This window comes from Natator depressus, chromosome 1, assembly GCF_965152275.1.
Source record: "Natator depressus isolate rNatDep1 chromosome 1, rNatDep2.hap1, whole genome shotgun sequence".
Taxonomy (NCBI): domain Eukaryota; kingdom Metazoa; phylum Chordata; order Testudines; family Cheloniidae; genus Natator; species Natator depressus.
The window spans coordinates 256896086-256910155 of record NC_134234.1 but is presented as its reverse complement, the minus strand read 5'-3'; the positions used below and the strand labels follow the sequence as shown (position 1 = coordinate 256910155).

At 45.1% G+C, this 14070-nt stretch overlaps 1 protein-coding gene across 2 annotated transcripts in view; it reads right to left on the bottom strand.

Moving 5' to 3' along the window:
* The window catches only part of SGSM3 (small G protein signaling modulator 3), a 59664-nt gene extending 49477 nt beyond the window's left edge, over nt 1-10187 (bottom strand). The window contains exons 1-2 of one of the 2 annotated variants that reach the window (XM_074941664.1): nt 10046-10187; nt 3934-4008 (exon numbers count right to left, since the gene is read on the bottom strand). The gene's annotated coding sequence lies outside the window, so the exon portion shown is untranslated. The remainder of the gene's footprint in view (nt 1-3933; nt 4009-10045) is intronic. The other variant, XM_074941667.1, reaches the window with a different exon arrangement.
* Nucleotides 10188-14070: the final 3883 nt, after the last annotated feature.

Below are 14070 nucleotides of genomic sequence, written 5' to 3'. Positions count from 1 at the left end.
AGGATGACTATATTTCCCAATCACCAAAAGTTTTATTTTATGCAAGCCTGCAGCATTAGCACACGTAAGAACAGTTAGTCTGTCTTTATTCTGCTTAAAACCAGCAGCTCTAGAGTCACTTGCTCCTGCTACGGTAGAATTTGGCAAGCATCGCCAAAACAGGCAAGTTTCATCAGCATTATAAATTTGTTCAGGGGATAGATCATGTTCAGCAATTAAATTTCTAAAAAATTCACAATATTTTTCTGCAGCTTCATGGTCAGCCGATTTTTGTTCGCCGGATACATCTAGCTTTCTAATGCCGTGACGAAGTTTAAAACATGAAAGCCATCCATCAGAAAATGCACAGGGCTCAGTCAATTGCATTTGCTTATAAAAATCTTTTGCCTTTTCAATGAGCATTGGGCCAGATATAGAGGCACCCTCTGACCGTTTCAATAAAAACCATTCATATAAAACACTGTCTAGCTGCTCCAATTTAGGCGTATGCAGAGTACGGCGTTGTTCAACAGCTTTATTTGACTCACAACTAGCAAAAAATTTGAGCAGTTGTCCTTTCTGAGCCTTGATGTCGTATATTGTGGACGAGCCAACATTGTACTCTTGCATCAAAACATTCCTATTCTCACCCTTTTCAAGACGTGTACAAATATCTATTTTCTGTTTTAATGTCAACACAACTCTCTTACGCTTCTTTCCTTTGCTTTTCGCTGGTATTTTGGATGCCATGATGGTAGGGTGGTGTTGATATTTTACGATAAACACAGGACAATGCACAGAGTAATAAACCGACCGATCACAATGGCGATACAAACAGAAACAACAGCAGTCGGCTTTTCTCGGCTAACTCGAGCCTAGTCCGACTGCTCTCGGAAATACTTGGGTCCCGAATAGCTTCAGCATCGATTCCGGTTCGCTTTGGCATTGGTCCCAGTTACTAGATTGAAGATTTGTATTGGCAGAGATCAGAAATGCCGGTTTCTATAGCTTTCTGGTGGTAAAGTGCTGGATAACACAGCTTTTACTGTATACAGTTACTTTTTTTTTTTTAAAATAGTGCAGTTTTCCTTTAAAAATGGAGGTGTGGAAAAGACAGATGCAAATTCACTTGAACTTCCCCTTCACACTGCTGAGCCAGCTGTTAATATTCCTGCTTTCTCTCTCACAGCTGCAATAGGAAACAGCTTTCAATTATCTGGCTTTAAGCAAACACCCAGATAACAGTGTCCTATTGTGTGTTTGTTTTACCTGGTCAGCCCCCTTTGCCATTTGATCTCCAGTTAACCCTCACATGACAGCAGTTCAGCGTTGGATGTGAAGCAGACTGGTGGAGTCAGATATGAGCTCCTTTCCAGTACTGGCTACCCAGGGTCTTTAGCACAAGAAGAGAAACTTCCACCCAGGAGTGCCCTTCCTCAATTGATTGATTGATTTATATATATAAATAAAACAATGAGAACAATAAGAATCCATTTAGAAAGGAGTAACAAAACAGCATCCCATCTAGCAAGTTTCCCAACAAGTCTTCAGCAAGACAAAAACCAATAAACCTAAGTTTTCAGTAACAATACAAAAAAGAGCAATCAATGGAAATTGTTAAAGTGACACAATCAGCTGAGAAGTTATACTTCTCACTGGAATTATTTTTTTACCCACTAGTGTTAAGAGTAATATCTACTATGACTATAAGAAGTGAGCAAGGGAAAAATGCCCCCCCCCCCCCGCTTAATTTGTACATTTGACAGCACTTTGCATATACTTAGTTCCCTGTTTCCCCTGTTCTTTCTGAGTCTGTCATACAGCAACAGGACAGAAAGAAACATTTTAGAAAAGAGGAAGGATAGACTGTAAAGACACAAACATTGGCCCGGGGACTTGGAGACAGATGTGGCACCGGAAAGCTCTCTCAGTACGTATTTTAAAACTGCATGTTGACAGTGTCAACTTCAAATATCCAGATTGAACCTCCCAGTCACAGAAACAAGAGATGAAAAATCTGTATTTGTTCTAGTCCATCTCCTCCAGCCCTCACAAAAAGTTTTTGCTTTAGAATTTGAATCAGGATTCACCAAATCAAATCCGCTACAGCAAGTCCCACCCTCACCCTTGCATCTCCCCTTCCCACTCAGGTCAGGTGGCAGCATATCCTGGATCTGCAAGTGCCATTTGCTCTTCAAGTCAATATTTGCTGTGAGTGCCTGTGAAACCGGAGTCTTCCTCCCAACCATAATTAAACTAGCAATTGAAGAAGGCAGAACATGCACCTGAGAGAAAGGAAACACAAGATCCAGGAAGGGCCTATAACAGACAATGCAGGGTGCTGCCCTACCCTAGCAGAGTGACACCCAGTTAAGTTTTTACACCTATGCACAATTCCACGTGGATCTCTTCCCTTATCACATCCAGATTAAACAGTTTCTATTACACTTGTAGACCTGACTCATTCCAGGAAACGTCTCTGCAAGGTTTATAACCTACTAGCCTAGCAGTGTTTTGGGTTGCTGTAAATACACAGTATAAGGACAGGAATGATGCAATGACAGTGAATTAACCCTCTGACTTTATCTCTAGTGACCACGTGATTTAGAGCAACAGTTAAAGGAGTTTAAATCACATCAGACCTCATAAAAGTCTGCTGATGATCGGGTAGTCACTGCTCCGAAGGGATCCTTGGACTGGAATAGCAGGAGGTGTGCCAGGTCAAAATTGGGGTTTCATGACAGAGCTATGTTGGTAAGTGGGCACACAGGGATGGTGGCCTGCCAGGATCTAGAGTGTAGGGAGAACACTCAGTACTTAAGTGGTCCCCAATCAGTGGTCCCCACTGAAATCATTGTGAATGAAGAAGATTGATTGTATGTTTGCGGCAGGAGGAAAGGGGAGAGAAGACAAGACCTCTCCTTTGTCTCCTGCAGTGCCTCCTATCACACAAATCCAGAGCTCTACAGTTGGTAGAATGACTCAAAATCTAGAATTAACAACCAAAGAAAGGCAAACTGGAACTCCCTGTCTCCTCCCAGCTTGAGTCTACTATAGAAGTTTGCAAGAGGCTTTTATGCACCTCTTTGAAAGTGTAATTATGGTCAGAAATGTAATTAATTTAAAATGCCATCTTCTTAGGCAGCAGATCTGCTCCCTATGTGCAGCAGTTGTCTCATTATAACAGCAAGAAAAATAAAGGTTTTATGAGCCCTGCAGACTCATCACTCAGCCCATCCTGGCTCATGCAAAAGCAACAGAATGATTAATTAATTTTCCAATTGCAAGGCCACATTCAAACTTCTGATTCACTTTGAAGATAACGTATGAGAGGACAGAATCTTGTTGCCTGGTGATAATAAGCCAGGAAGAATCCAGCTTGACTTTCAGATCACAGTTTGACATAGTAGGGCTGGCACAGAAAAATTAAAAATAAAAAAAATTATACACTGTGCACATCTGATTATGGAGCCATTGAGATACAATGAACATGGAAGTCCAGGATGCCAAAATGGAGTCATTTTTCAGAGCAGAACTGCGCTTTAACATTCGTTTTAAAATACAAAAAAAGGAGTGGTATTTTATCTACCGGGCTCCAAAGCAGACAAATGACTCTGTGCAAGAGAGACATGCTGGCCAGCTAGAATCATGAGAGGCTCTAGCATCTGCCTAAATCATTTATCACACTCTAAACCTGGAGACTGCAAAGCCCACCCACATTCATCACAATGACAGGTCTGTGAAAGGAAACCTCAGACCAGCGATTTGCAGACTCCCTGGGATACCAGTGCTGACCCCTCAACCTTCAAGCCCTTGGAGAAGCAGAGAACAGCTGATAAATTCCTGAGGATAGCTGGTACCCAACCCTATATAAAAAAACTGAGTGTTAAGATTTTACTGTACTGTTCTGGAAAAGAACTAAACATAGTCCACCATTTTGCCGAGACCACTTACCTTAGCCAAGTGGACGTGCTTTTCCCTCTTGAATGTCCCACGCTGCTCTTCTTTTCATTGGGTTGGAGAGAGGACCTTTGGTGGGAGGAAAGAGAAGCACGCACAGTGGTCTTCATACAAAGAAGAATTGGAATAGGCAAAGCACCCACAAATATCTATGGTTTAACATTGGAAGGGGTATGTATGGGTGTGTGGAGAAGATGGACAAAATATGGCCTAGCGAAGCCTTTTCCATCTTTAATTTCTATTATATGTTGAAACATCCTTCACTCCAAATGTAGACAGTGATCACTTTAGGGATATGTCAGCAAGTGGGGTACAATTATGCCCAGATTCCCATGTGTGTCTAGCGCATCTTGAAGAACAAGGCTGAAGGTTTCAAAGGCCTTCCTCATTAAATGCTACTGCAAAAATGTAACCAAGTGTTTTATAACTATAGGTTAAGGAGTCACCAAACCTCTCCTCCCTGGCGACGTTATACCCAATTTCGGCAAAGTCAGAGTTTTTTCAGCCAATTAAGCATAACTGTAATAGTTGCATTTAGGTATAACTTTTCATATCCAAAGCACTCTACAGTTAATTAACCCTAACAGCTCCCTGTGACACTAAGCACCACTGTAGTCACACCCTACACATGACCGCAATAATAATTGCACAAAATATGCCTTGTGAGGTATCATTTGAAAACTAACAACACATTGATCATTAATATTTTTCCGCGATGTATGCACACAATGGGTATTAAGAGTTATGAATATATGCTAGAATTATAACTAAGGTGTGTATAAACCAAATATGTCAGGGGGATTTGGGTCTATCTTAAGCAAAGGAATGTGTGTTTACCTCAATTTAAATACAAGCAGCAAACAGATCCATCAAACTAACAAGGGGTGGAGGCAAACCATACTAACAAGTGCGGGAGAAGACAACATGGTGTCTACACCCAGAGGAGAGAGAAGCTTGGTCTGGGTTTTACTTTTTAAACAATCAATTTCAAAGGTTTATTGGTCTATAAAGACAGGGGGATGGGAAGCCCACAGGAGGGGAAGAACAGCAAGACCAATGGATTTTGGGAGATATAAGCAAAGACGGAAGCCATCTTTGGCATCCATCACTAGACAGACCTCTTGCAAGCTGAGAAAAATGGGTCCTTCAAAAAAGGGGGGCTGAAGTCTCTGGAATTGAATATAGATGAGAAACGTACTTAGACAAAGATCTTTCACTTAAGGAGACAAAGGAAACCAGCACCTTGTACTTCTGTGGAAGGTCCTGACTGAGGGAAAGTCAGCCATGGCTGGGTAGAAGAATGACTGATGAGAGAAACCATCATGAACAAAGCCTGTAGCTAGCTAGATTATGTTTTAGACTTTTAGAAATGTATCTTGTTTTGTTTCACTTGTAACTCTTTCTATCTTCATTCCTTATACATGTTTAATCATATATATATATAAAGTAAATGTATGTAATTTTTACCATAAATCTACCCAGCTCTGTGTTTAAAGGGAAGGGTGTATTTCCTGCCAGTTAAGTTAATAAGCTGTGAAGTGTTTTGTGTCTTTAGAGGAACAAACAAGCCATATTACTTCTCTGTACTGTCCAAAAGAGGGCTGGACATTGCAGAGCACACAGTTTTGGGAAAATTCAGGACTGTGTTGGGGTTACCCTGCAAGTAGTAACTACGGTTGGTGGAGTGGGGCTGTGGGACCGCACACCACCAGCCTACCAGCATGCAGGTCACACACCTTGAGTGTCTGTGGGCCTGGCAGCCCTGGTTCAGCAGCTCTGACCCCAGTAGACTGTCTTCAGCCCCACAGTTCCATGCTGATTTTGGAACCTATTCAGTGACAGCCAGTGTGCTCAGTTTACAAGATTTTTTTTTCTGCCAGCCCTGCAAACTCACCCTGAGACACCAGAGTCAAGCTGGGTTTTATTTTGCTCACCCAACATCACCAGTAATAAAAAGCCCTGCAAGTAAAATTACAGCCTTAGTGACACTAGTACCTTCCAAGGCCTCTGATGGGTTTGCACAGGTTTAACTGACTGGACCTGTAAGTCTGTTGACAATGCACAAGGAAGAACAGATTCCAGTTCACTCTCTCATAGCTTTGTTGGCTCTGCAGGGCTAACAAGAGCAAAAGGCAGGACTAGATTCATCAGAGGTGACTCTGAACAAACCCAGGCAGCAGATCTGTTGAACATCACTCTGCTGAGCGGAGCTGCAATTTAAGAGCTGTATTCAGGGCCACAGTCAGATGACTCCTTTCAGAACTCTGCTTTTCTTTAAAATCTAAAAACATGACATCCCGCACTGTAAGGCTACTCCCACCCAGACCACTGTCCAGGATCTGCTAGAAATGCTCCTTTATAACACATGCCACATGTTAAACTACTTAGGCCCAGAACCTGCAAACTATTATATACTAGTAACTTTATATGCATGTTCTCAAAGAAGCTGGACTATATTAGGACCATTAACAACTATAGTGGTATGAGATAAGAACGATGTAAAAGTGATCATATTTCATGCCTGTGGGAATGAGGAAGGATTTCTTTTTCCCTACTACAACTTTGTACACTTGGCCTGCTACATTGTCATTGTTTTCTCCACTCATTTCTCAAGCATCAGGAACTAGACACTGCCAAGGGGAAGACTTGGGACTGACTGACCCAGTAGCGCTGTTGTAGGAAGTGATGTACCAGACCAATTATACTTATGGTCTGCCCCAATGTGGTATCTCCTTTGTTTGTAAGTCTCAGAAGTCAAGTCTATTTTCACCTTTCCTAGGGGTATTGTTAGCAAATCCTACTCTCTAAATAGCCAGATTGCTGCATTACCAACATCAATTGTTGTGTTTCCATTTAGAATGAGCAGACATACCACTTCATCAGAAACAAACATACACATGGTGGAACCAACACTCCCTTCCTCTCCGGCCTGGTGTTGTCAACAGTACTGATGTGGAGAGCTGAGGAATATGCATCTCCCCTCATCAGGAGGGTCCCTGGAGGTTACTTTGCATGAGATGATCCTGCCTTGTTTTTAGCAGTTCTGATGGAAGGCACGAAGGGAGGATTCTCTTGTTTTATGGCAACAGGAAGGTGGGTGTTTAAACAGAAATAGTTGCTAATGTGAAGCACAGAATGCTGGAGTTGTGAAACTAACACCTGCATTCAGGAACACAGGGCTTGCTGCATTTGATCAGACCACTTGTCCATCTTGTCAGCTATCCTGTCTGAAATGGCTAATTCTCGATGCTTCCAAGGAGAGTGTAAAGTCTCCATAATGCACCTGAACAACTGAGCAATACCGTACCATATTCTTGACCCTAACAAGTGATTTACAGCTGCAGGGAAGCTTGAGGATCTACCGCTTGTAACTGTTACTTTGGCTCTATCACTGCAGAGGTCTTCTCGTCATTCAAAGAAATCTCTAATGCTTTCTGAATCTCAATTTTTTTCCTTCCCAGTTTTTGGTGAGAAGTGCCAGATTAACAGTCTTGGAGATGAAAGCCCTTCATTCATTTGCAGAAGATACAGTCCAGAGTGTGGAGTCCTCAAGCGATTCCCTCTCTGATATCTCCATGAATGACATCTTCTAACACTACAGAAACACACCCTCAGATCTGATGCCAACTGGCAATAATTTATATATTGTTATTTTTAAAAGGGGTTAATGTAAACTTAGTAAGATATGGCCAATCACCACCCTGACCACTCTGCGTGTTGTGCCCCTTCCCCCTACTATCTCTCTTTTATGTCCTTAGATTGTGAGTTCTTTGGGGCAAGAATCAAGCCTTCTTTTCTGTTTGGAAAGTGCTGAGCACACTGGGGGCACTACAGGTAATATATAATGAAATAAATGCAGAAGCCTGTTCTTTCTAACACATCCCTCTAGTGTCTGTGGCAGCCCCAAGACTGTTCTGGAATCCAGATTATCCAGCAAAAAGCAGTGTTATGATCTGTACTGAAGGACTGTGTACCATTGCTTCTTCTGGGCTGGTAGGTGCCCCAAGTGATTCTAAGATCTAGCCTATACACCCTGCAATGCCTGTTTCCACTTCCAACAGTACCTTGTATTTTCTCTTGTTCTTTAGCACTAACAGATGCTTGGCTTCTTGAAACACACTTACTGCTTTATTCCCCCCTCCAGATATTGCAACAAGATGCACTGAGGAGGATTGTGATGTCACAGAGCAGGGTGCTATGACATCACATAAAAATAAGTAGGGATGTGGCTGTTGAAATCTACAGCAAGGAAATGCCTGCTTAAATTCAAAACATTCTTAAAGAACTAGAATGAGAGAAATATAAACACAGGAGAAGAATTTTTCCAGTTTTCCTCATGTGACCTTAACATCTCTTTACGCCAATTCTGATAGTTTTAGGTCCCAGAAATGCTCCTTGCAAAGAAATTAAGCCCCATTCACCATGATTATTGTTCCCTCTTCTGCATTTACATATTCTTGTATGAGGAATTACACAAGTTCCCTGCTTTCACTCTGATTTTGATGTATTCTGAAATTCAGAGGGTTTGCATTACACCCACTCATGCCCCAAACCTGGAGGCTATTGTCATGTTGCTGGTCATCTTATAGCTGTTCCTCTTCCCTCACCCCCCAACTTTACAACACCAGACAGAACAGAAGTCAGTCTCTCCTCTCAGCATATCTGAACAGAAACTGAGAACAAGGGGAAATAAAAGGCAGGCAAGATCTGATTAGTGGCAAAAAGGCGAAGAAGTTGGCCACTGGGGATTGGCGACAACGAAGGGAAAGCAATAGCATACCTGTAATTCATGAGCAGCCTCTAGGCAAGTCTGAATAAAGTAAAATAGAAGAGGGACAAGGGCAGAGAGAAAGGGCAAGAAAAGATCAAAGGAATAAAAAAAAGATGGACAGAAAGAAGGCAGGAGATGATGCCCCTAAAACCTAATTAAATCCAGTCATGAATCCTTGTATAAAATGAGTCAGAAAGTTGCGGTGCAGCCCCTGAGTCACCAGATCAAGTGAAATGGAATCTTCCTAGGGGCTGTAGAGGAGAGATCACCCTTAAGTCACCTCAGTGGTGAGGGAAGGGATATGAATAGGGTGGCCAGATGTCCCGATTTTATTGGGACAGTCCCAATTTTTGGGTCTCTCTCTTATATTGGCTCCTATTACCCCCCATCCCCATCTCAGTTTTTCACACTTGCTGTTTGGTCACCCCAGATATGAATACAGAGGCAGGACAGAAGCCTACCCTACCACAGACCAGGGTCCAGCCCTCCTTTTGCTGATAAAAATTATAAGTATGGTTTTGGTCATCCAGAAATACAGGAGGAGGAAGATATTTTGTTAACATTTCAGCTCCTGGCAAGGCAGCTGTATTCTAACAGACCCATTTGGTTTCCTATTTGGCAGGATTCGTACCTTCCAGGCCCAATTCTCTAAACTGCAAACCACCGTGGAAATCTGGAGGAAGCATACAGAAGTGGAATGTGGGTGTGTACAAAAGGAAAACACCCCTGTATGTGAAGGGTGCCCATCTGAGCCAACAGACGCGCACACAGGTCTCTGCGAATAAACCACCGCTGTGGAGGGGTCCCAGGTGAGAGGGTATTTCCGCCCACTGCCCAGCCCGCAGGGTTGCAGGCGTCAGCGGACAAACTACGCTCCCCCTCAAGATGCGGGGCAGCAGAGTGCCGGCAGGGAGAGATTACGTGCCCCGTGCCCAGAGCGCTCCTCATCGAGGCTGTGGGGCCCATCTGCTCCCTCTTCCCCTGACCCACCCCCGGGAAAGCCGCTTTCTGCGCGTCGGGCCGTTCTCAGCCAGGCGCCCCCGCCCGGCCCGTGGCTGCCCGGCCAGCCGCGCTGGTCTCAGCCCGTCATGCGCGGCCGCTGCTGACAGAGCCCAGGGCTCTGCCCGGTCCCTCTGTGCCCACGCCCTACCCTGGCCGCGAGCCGTTCTCGGGCTCCAGCCCCGCCCCGCCCCCCGGCCGCCGCCGCCGCCGCCGGTCCCTCGCCTGCCAGCCGCCCCGGCTCGGCCGGCCGGGTCCGTCCCGCTGCACGCGTTCGCCCCCGCGCCCCAGCCCGCCTGCCCCCGACCCCCCGCCAGCTGGCTGCCCCCGGCTCACCTGCTCCGCGTGCCGCTCCCCCCGGCCGGGAGGGGGGCGCCCCCCAGTCCGCCGCCGCCGCCTCAGCCCCCTCCCTGCTGCAGCCGCCGCTGCCAGAGACCGACCGGTTCAATCGCCGTCAGCACCACCGACTCGCTCCCCCAGCGCTGCGCATGCGCGGCACCCAAGCGGCGCCGTGGGGCATTATGGGGAATGTAGTCTTAGAGGGCCGCGCGGCGGAGCTCTTCCCCCCCACCAGCGCGCAGCCTGGCGCCCTAGGCCTGTCTCGGGCAGGCTGCCCGTCACAGCTCCCGCGCTTCCCCCACCGCCGGCACGCGCGAGGCTGCAGAGCATGTCCCTACAGCGGCAGAGTCCCCTTCGGCAGACGTGCCCGCACCCCGTCTCCCCAGACCCTAAAGGCAGGGTACCCTAGCCCACCATGACTGAAACTAGGGCCTTGATTTCCCCCCTTGCCGACCTAGGTCACTCAGGTATGTGAATGTAAAAACCCCATACTGAATCTTCACCCACTGAAAAACAAGATGTTTTAGAAAACAGGTGGTTCCCTCTCCCCTTTGCTTGACAATAATTAGGCACATTGTGGTAGTTCTGTTTCTCTGCTGCATAGCTAAGAGATAACTCTTGGAAAAAACGCTGTCAGTCCCCCTGTAGCTACCCTCAACAAATTAATTATATATATATGCAAGCAAAGACAGCGTTACAAAGGGGTGGACCAACGGATAAAGAGAGGGTGATAATGGAGTGAAGGACAAGAAGGTAGAGAGGAGCCAGAGAGCAACACAGTTGCAGGAACACACACTCCTTTTCAGGAGTCAATGGTGGCCATTTTCAGGGGGTCAGTGCTCCATAGCATGGTGAGGGGAGGTAAATCGCTCTCTACTATAGTCACACTCCAGCCAGCAAGTGAATGGAGTCAGCTATAAAGATCAGAGAGAGAATGAACAGAATGCACTGAGAAAGCACATCCACTCTCTGTCATTACACAAAGTAAAACTATTTCCCCATGTTTCTTCCCCCCCCCCCGTTCCTCACACGTTCTTGTCAACTGCTGGAAATGGCCCACCTTGATTATCACTACAAAAGGTTTTTTACCCCCAGCTCTCCTGCTGGTAATAGCTCACCTCACCTGATCACTCTTGTTACAATGTGTAGGGTAACACCCATTGTTTCATGTTCTCTGTGTATATAAATCTCCCCACTGTATTTTCCACTGAATGCATCCGATGAAGTGAGCTGTAGCTCACGGAAGCTTATGTTCAAATAAATTTGTTAGTCTCTAAGGTACCACAAGTACTCTTTTTCTCTTTAAATCTGTGTTTGATACATACTAGTCACTTTACCCACTATTGAAAAGCAACCTTCATCTCCTCTACACAACAGTACCAAACAATGTGAAACTGAACACTAGCCCCAGTTTTAGGTCTGCAGTATGTAACTTACCCACATTGGAAATTGCGGCTAATATGTCCCCTCCATTCCTACTCTTAGCTATTGTAAAAAGTGCCATGACTCCTTTAATGGCCCCTATAACACAACTTAGCACTTTACATTTTGCAAGCACTGCAGAAATACTAATTAAGTCTCATACCACCTGCAAGATACATATTAGCCCAGTTTTTACAGGTGGATAAACTGAGGAACACTGCTGATAAGACCTGGATAGGGTCACACAGGAAGTGGAAGAACCAGGATTAAAACACACGAGTTCCTGGTACCCAGTCCCATATGCACAGCATTGTCTCTCTACAAGATGTCGGGTCCCTGGCTTTATACTTCATCCAGAAAATATACGATTTTGTTAAGTATCACAGGGAGGTATCCTAAACCACAAATATATTGACTTTTACCCCCTTATTGCGTGGACTATGGAACTGAGACCTCTTAAATAAGGTAGATTTTGTCCATTCACAGAGACTTCAGATGACTAACTGGCCATCTTATATTTAGGTCCATCATTATTTAAATATAGTCTACCTAGGTGAATCACAACAGTATAGAGTGTTTTCAAGTTATGCAGCTGCAAGGAATCTGACTACTGAAAAACACTAAAAGATAAGTTTCCAATATCTGACATAAATGAACTATACTGGAAAGCTGGTCATGTGTCAGACTAGCCTTGCACATGAATATAAAGTGTAAGAGGGGAGATGGTGGGTTCAGGCAAGCAGAGGTGAATTAGAGGACAGCCTGTAGTTATGTCAAAGTCAACTACACAATGGATAGGTGGTACATTTCTAGTACTGTATTGGACAATCTGGTATTCACTATATAAGCCTCATGCCCCTCTCCCCTGCCAAGCCCATGGTGCATAGGCATAAAGTGGCTTAATTTTAAAAGGTAAATGGGCAAGGATAGGAAGGCAGAATTAAGGGTGTGAAGTTTTGCATTTCTACAATGTCAATTTTTTGTTTGAAAGAGCAGAGTGTCAACAGATTTTCCTTAGTGTAGTAATGTGCATTTACACACATTACTATGGTAATATCAGTTCTTTTGTTTAGTTTAATCCTAATAGCAATAGGATGAAATTAAGAAAAGAAAAATATAGGCTGAGTAGTCTCTCAAAGTACTAAAAGCCTCATTGCTCAGGATAAAGTTAGACTCGACAAACCAACAGTCAGGGAAGAATGAATAATCCATCATTTGTATCAGATGAGTTGAGCTAATAAGTCTTTTCTACCTTTCATTTCTGTGATTATTTTTGTTACATATAGTGATCAGACCAGAGGTGGGCAAACTATGGCCTGCGGACCACATCCAACCTGCGGGACCATCCTGCCCGGCCCTTGAGCTCCTGGCTGGGGAGGCTAGTCCCCGCCCCCTCTCGCACTGTCCCCCCTGCCCCGCAGTTACACCGCTGTGCGGGCAGTGCAGCTGGCTCCGTCCAGGCAGCGGGGCTGCGAGCTCCTTGAGCGGCGTGGTAAGGGAGGCGGCAATGGTGGCATGCGCAGCAGCAAGCAGGGTTGGGTAGGGGGTTCCGGGGGGCAATCAGAGGACAGGGAGCAGTTAGATGGGGCAGAGCGGTCGGGGGGGGGTTGGATAGGGCGTGGGAGTCCCGGGGGGCCTGTCAGGGGAAGGGGATGTGGATAGGGGTCGGGGCAGTCAGGGGGACAGGGAGCAGGGGGGGTTGGATGGGTCGGAGGTTCTGAAGGGGGCAGTCAGTGGGTGGGGGTGGATAGGGCGCAGGGGCCAGGCTGTTTGGGGGCCCAGCCTTCCCTAACCGGCCCGCCATACAGTTTTGCATCCTGATGTGGCCCTCGGGCCAAAAAAGGTTAGCCCACCCCTGGATCAGACCCATACCTGCTTAGGTTAGGATATCTATTGAATGTAGATTATCAAGATGTAACAGGATAAAACCCTCCAAAATATAATTCATTTTATAAGCTGTTGGAAGAGCTGCTTCTGCAGCACTGTATTGGACCTACTGCTACAATGGCCAAGGGGCAGAATTCCCAGACAGGTATAGCAGAGCCACATAATGCAGAGGACTGTGTTAATTTACTTGGGTAATGGAGAAAAATCTTGAACCAAGTTCTTCTAAACCCTGTAATAGACTCAAGTAGAAGCCCCAGATGAGACCCAGAAAAAAAGATTTTTGTGTACCATACAAAGCTTCCAAGGAGGATGGCTTTGTTCCTTGTATGTTTTCCAGAAAAAATACAACACAACAGGATTTAATCTGAGACCTATTCAAACATCCCACAGCTGGGTTTCCCCAACTGGCATCAAATCTAGTTTCCAGATGAGGACAAATCTGTGTGCTGTCTCTTCCTTTTCCCTCTGAGGGATTCTTTCCACTAACACTCTGCCCCTCATCTCTGGAAGGAAATACATTTGAAAACTCCAAATCTACAAATGCTCTTAGGCATCCATTTGAATAAACAGTCTGAAAGTTACGGATGTTCAAATTAAACTTCTTCTAAAGAAATGGACAATTAATGTTTAATATAGTAGGAGCTGGAAAAATATATAACACCACAAAAATCACAATTGTTAGAGAGATTCTGAATCTGTCAGCCCAGGGGCAA